Genomic DNA, 6,398 nt, shown 5'->3' with positions numbered 1-6,398 from the left:
GATTCATGACATTGGCCAATGGGATTGGTTCATTTCTAGTTAAATTAGGCATCATCTCTGTGGCATTGTACGTCTTCCGAAATAATCTTCTCCCTTTGCAACTTCTTGTGTGACTAAAGAGTCCAATCCTTGATACAGGTTGTAATAACAAGGCGCTGTTGCTCTTTCACCCTTCTTTCTACTTCTGGTGTGTATGTCATCTGCAATCCAGGACCCTTCCTTTATGCATCCTCTCCATGTGGATCTATCCAGTGCGTCTTTTGACATCTGTATTCATAAACCCATCTTCTACTGCTAGATCTAGATATTTTAGACTTACACTAGACCTAGATAGTTTAGACTTACACTAGATCTAGATAGTTTAGACTTACACTAGATCTAGATAGTTTAGACTTACACTAGATCTAGATAGTTTAGACTTACACTAGATCTAGATATTTTAGACTTACACTAGATCTTATCTTATCTTATATAATACAGACGTTACTTCAAAAAAGAAGATGATTACGTCCTACGCGTCATGCATTTAGTCATGCATATTAACCAATGACTTAAATTCTGCCAAGTCACTGGTTTTCCTGGCTAGCTCAGGCAACCCATTCCATACTCTAATAGCACTAGGGAAGAAGGAGTATTTATACAAATTTGTCCTAGCATATGGGACGAGGAATGTGCCTTTATCTTTGTGTCTTTCAGAGTATTTTATTAAATTTTGTTTTTGTATTTGAAGATTATGGTTCAGTACTTTTGAGCCTTCTGTCCTGAAGGCTTTCTAAATTTAGTGATTTTACTAAAGGTGTTACTCTAGTCAAATGTGAATATTCGTTTGTTATGAATCTCACTGCTCTATTTTGTGTCTGTTCCAGTTTCTTAATGTTTTCTTGAGTTGAGGTGTCCCAAACGGAGGATGAATATTCTATTATTGGCCTAACCAAGGTTAAGTAACATTTTAGTTTTATGTTCTTATTTGATTTATAGAAATTTCTTTTAATAAATCCTAATGCTTTGTTTGATTTTTTTGTAGTTTCATCAATATGTGGATTCCATGATAGTTTTTCATTTATTATAACACCTAGGTATTTTGCGTTTTTAGTCTGTGATACTGGTTTGCCATGAATAAGATAAGTGGAATTAATTTGTTTTAGTTTTTTTGTTACTCTTAACAACTGACATTTTTCTGAGTGGAAAGACATGCTCCAATTTGATTCCCATTTCTGTAATTCATCTAATTCTCTTTGTAAAATATCTGTGTCTTGTGTTGTTTTTATTGTTCTATATATTATGCAATCGTCTGCAAATAATCTGACTTTTGTTCCTGAACTAATGCAATTTGGTAAATCATTTATGTAAATTAAAAATAGTAGTGGACCCAAGACTGTACCTTGAGGTACACCTGAGTTTACTGTTATCGGTGTTGATTTAGAGCCATTTATTATTACAGTTTGTTCTCTCCCTATCAGAAAGTCTTTAATCCACTGATGCAGTGGACCATTAATGCCGAAATATTTTAATTTTTTAAGCAAACTATGGTGGTGAACTTTGTCAAAAGCCTTAGAAAAATCTAGTAAGATAGCATCTATTTGTTCACTATTATCTAAACCTTTTGAAAAATCATCAATTAGTCCTATTAGTTGTGTTTCACATGATCTATATTTCCTAAAGCCATGTTGGTATGGTGTGAGGACATTATGTTTGTCTAAGTGGTTTATGATGTTGCTACATATTATGTGTTCTAGGATTTTACATGTGATGCTGGTAAGTGATACTGGTCTGTAGTTCCCTGGGTCAGATTTTTCTCCTTTTTTAAATAGGGGGGTGACATTAGCTTCTTTCCAGTCCTTTGGTACTCTGCCCTGGTTAAGTGAAGCCTGAAAGAGTATTTTGAACACTGGGGCTAGCTCATTACTTAGTTCTTTGAGTAATCTAGCTGGAATACCATCAGGTCCAGAAGCTTTATTTGGTTTGGTGTTGGCTAATAGTTTTTGAATTCCATTTTCTTGTACTACTATATCTTCTATGTTGTCTACTTGGTTCAAATTCAGTAATATGTCTTTGTCTCCTGGGGCTGAGATAGTTTAGACTTACACTAGACCTAGATAGTTTAGACTTACACTAGATCTAGATAGTTTAGACTTACACTAGATCTAGATAGTTTAGACTTACACTAGATCTAGATAGTTTAGACTTACACTAGATCTAGAATTCTACCAATAAGTAAAATATGTAAATTATTAGCTCAACTTCAAAATGAGTTAATCTTTTTTCCTGCCCTCCCCCCCCCCCCCTTTACCGAATCCAACAATGCTTCTTGGTATATTTATATATATATATATATATATATATATATATATATATATATATATATATATATATATATATATATATCATGGGCGTAGCCAGGATTTTAAAAATTATATAATAATAATAATAATAATCTTTATTATCCAAATGGACATTTGTCTTACAATTTGTGCATCACACACACACACAAAACAACCCAACAACATTATAACTATAGAAAACCAAAATATACATTCACACTAGACTCACTCATAATTTACATGCAGAAAGTTTATATCATATAAATATATATATATATATATGTATGCGTGTGTGTGTGTGAGAGTGTGTGTACATAATTAATGTTTATTACATACTAACCATTCATTCTTTCGGAAGACGTTTATTGTACCCTAGAATAGGTTCTTCCAGGAGTTAGTGGAAAAATATTGACTCCTCGCCCTTGCTAGCAAGGGAGTCTGGGAGAGCGGTGTTAGCTCATCCAGCGGGGTTCGGGGCTGAGCCCCGCAGCCAACCAGTATTTCCGGTTTTGAAAGCCAACAAAATGCATTTTCTGAGATATCTACAGTGCATTATCCTGCTATTAAAAAGTTTCAAAAACCTAATGTGCTATTCTTACTTACTTATATCTTCCCTCGTCGTTCGGCGCATTGGGCGGCAAGCTGCTTCCACAAAAATTTGTCACTAGCAATGTCTGAAGCCTCTTCCCCCCACCTGCTCTGTGGACCAAGTTGTAATAGGATGCCCCTGTTTGTGCTTTCCTCGTAATGGCCTCCATGCCATCTCAACTCTTATTATGCGTAATTCATTTTGTTGGAAAAAATGTCCCGCAAACCTCATGCGAAGCTCCTGTCACAATCTTACTAAGGGGTTTACCAGTTTGGCAAAGGATTTCCTTGATTGAGACCCGATCTCTATAACTAACTCCTAAAATCCATCTTAGTCATCTTTGTTGAGTCACATTTAGTCTATTCCATTTCCGAAGATTACTATTCACTGCACAATATTAATGGAGCCCAACCAATGGTAGAAATGTGTAACTTCTCATGGCTACGCTCTTGAAATTAGGTGACTGTAGTTTGCTTTAGATATTATATCGAAAATGGAAGTTTTATCGTCAAAATCATCTGTTGGGGGGTTTAAAACTAGAAAAATCTCTGGAGTTTGTTTTTTAAAACAAATGGAAAAAACCCCTTAGCTACGCTTGTAGAATTTCGGAGGGGTTTTTAAAATCAAAATGTTCCTTAGTTATGCTCTTGGAATGTGGAGATTGTCGTTTGCATTATTATTTTTTTTTGTTTTGTTTTATAGAAGAGGGGGATGTAGAGCAAAACCCCCTGGTAGGGGGTTTTAAACTCAAAACCCCTTTGGCTGCGGTGGGGCAAGTGATGGTTTAGTATAAAAATCTCTCCTAAAATAAACAAAATCAAGGCAAAAAATCAGTTACTAAATTCCCTGAGGGGGGGGGGGATTTTATTTTAAGGGGGGGGGGTTTGAACACCCCCCTCCCTCGTCTACGACCATGATATATATATATATATATATATATATATATATCATGTGTTCTGCAATATAGATCTATACTTTTAATGTGTTGTAGGACAATGGCATCTTGCACGACGATGACACCTGGCAGGACTTGTAGAAGCAAGGCATCTTGCAGGATGATGACTTACCGTATAGCGGTATCCACACGGACCACACCACACGGACCACACCACACGGACCACACCACACTGACCACACCTTGTTCTACGGCGACATCTTACTCGATGATGACGTCCACATCGTGATTCACAAGTACCGTACTTTATGTTTTGAAGCAAGATTTCTTTGTGTTATATATGTTCTAGATTATCTGTTTGTTTGTAAAATAAACAAAAAAGAAAGATGGAAATTGAGTATGTCCGTCTGCAAGAGGCTGGCGTGAGTGTACAAAGCACATAGCTGTACCAAGGTCATTCCACTTCATGTGGTCACAACTCTTGATTACAAAAAAAAAATGTACTGAATTTAGAATTAGTAAATGAGTAAAAACATTTCATGCATATTTGAAAAAAAAAACACACTTGCCGCCTTAATGACTGTGCGCGCGTGCGTGTGTGTGGTTGTGTGTGTGTGTGTGTGTGTATCTCGATCAGACCTGAAATCCTTGACTTATAAAGTTCATAATCTCCCCACCCTCGAGGCGATAGAAAGTCACGCACTGGTTCAACAGCTGGTGAGGGGGCTGCGTCATAGTTATCAATAGAAGTGTCGTGATATGTCCCTGGGACATGATTGCGACATCCCAAATGCTGCAGCGATACAAATACATTTAAATAAAGAACTAAAATACAATATATGTATATATTATATTTATATATTCAAATGTTAATAAACAACCGCATTCTTAATAGACAGGTTTCTCTCTTAAATAGCAGCAGATTAAAATAGACTTCTCCAATAATTAACAGCAGACTTACCTTATTTTCGCACATATACCCCGCACATGCATATACCCCGCATATACATATACCCCGCACTAATTAAACAATAAATAAAACCAAAATCGTATAACCCGCTCCTTTATATACGCGGCTTGTGCAAAGAGTGACTAGCCGTAAACTACCGGTGTTACCGGTAAAACAGACGACTCCAGAAAGCCAGACTGAGAAGACGTGTTTTTGTAGTGAGTGAGATTTTGTTCAGAATACCATTTTATAGTATGACTCCAGTCTACTACATGTACTGCATTTCATCTCAAGTTGAATTTGTTTATAGTGTAATCAAAGTTCTATTTCGTTCTGTTCACAAAGAAGTCACTCAAGTTAGTTCAAGGTTTACAAGTTCAAATCTAATACGCCTACTTCGATTGAGTTGTCTACCCGCAGTTTGGTGCTACAAGTCAACCGGCCGTTTACAACACTAAATCAATAGACTGGATGCTTGGTCGGGTCGAATGTGCTCTGGACATTCGTATCGATGGTCCCGGATTGAAACCCTGCCCACTGCCGTCCTCCGCCCTCCATCTGGTGGTTTGGGCAAGGATGTAATAGCCTTCATATCTGAAGGAACACTCGAAGCAGGAAAAAAACGAGCGAACACGCTTTTCCGATAAATAACTGCAAACTAAATATACAGACTTCTCCGATAAATGACCACAGACCAACTACCTTCCTTAATGGCCTTAGAGAACTTACCTATAAATGACCACAGACAAACTACTTTCATTAATGGCCTTAAAGAACTTACATATAAATGACCACAGACGAACTACCTTCATTAATGGCCTTACAGAACTTATCTATAAATGACCACAGACCTTCATTAATGGCCTTAGAGAACTTACCTATAAATGACCACAGACGAACTACCTTCATTAATGGCCTTAGAGAATTTACCTTTAAATGACCACAGACGAACTACCTTCATTAATGGCCTTAAAGAACTTACCTATAAATGACCACAGACGAACTACCTTCATTAATGACCTTTGCAGAACTTACCTATAAATGACCACAGACGAACATGGGAGGAAAAGTAAATGCGGTTGCTCGTTGTGCTGGCCACACGAAACCCTCGTTAACAGCGGGTCACAGAAACCAATGACCTTTACATCATCTACCCTAAAGATGGCAAGGTCTGAAAGGGGAACTTTACTACCTTATTTATTTAGATATGACTGCTTTACAACCCATATCCAAAAAAGGTCATAGAAATAAATTGCCTTCAGTTCGTCCATGTTTAAATCCTCTTTATGATCACAATACATGTACTTGTATAATCAATCACAGAGAACTTAGCATAACACTTCAGGCGAGGGAGAAATGAAGAGTGGTATGTCAGGACATTGTGTGTCTGTGACCAATAACAATTCAGTCCAATCTTGACCACAAGTTAATCAGACCAGTCGCTTATTCGGACCAAATCTTATGTCTAAGGAAAGCCAAGTATGTAGGCTTGATGTTGTTCTTCGTTGTGCGTCGTATTTTCGTTTAATTAGATCAAAGAATGTGAAAAAAAAAATTAAAAAGCAAAATCAATACTTATCCAAGGGGAATAACCACAAAAAATTATTGGCATCTATCTTAATACTGCATGAATAAGCTCCTTTT

The sequence above is a fragment of the Biomphalaria glabrata genome, chromosome 2, assembly GCF_947242115.1.
Source record: "Biomphalaria glabrata chromosome 2, xgBioGlab47.1, whole genome shotgun sequence".
NCBI classification, from domain to species: domain Eukaryota; kingdom Metazoa; phylum Mollusca; class Gastropoda; family Planorbidae; genus Biomphalaria; species Biomphalaria glabrata.
Note: the sequence above shows the minus strand (reverse complement) of the source record.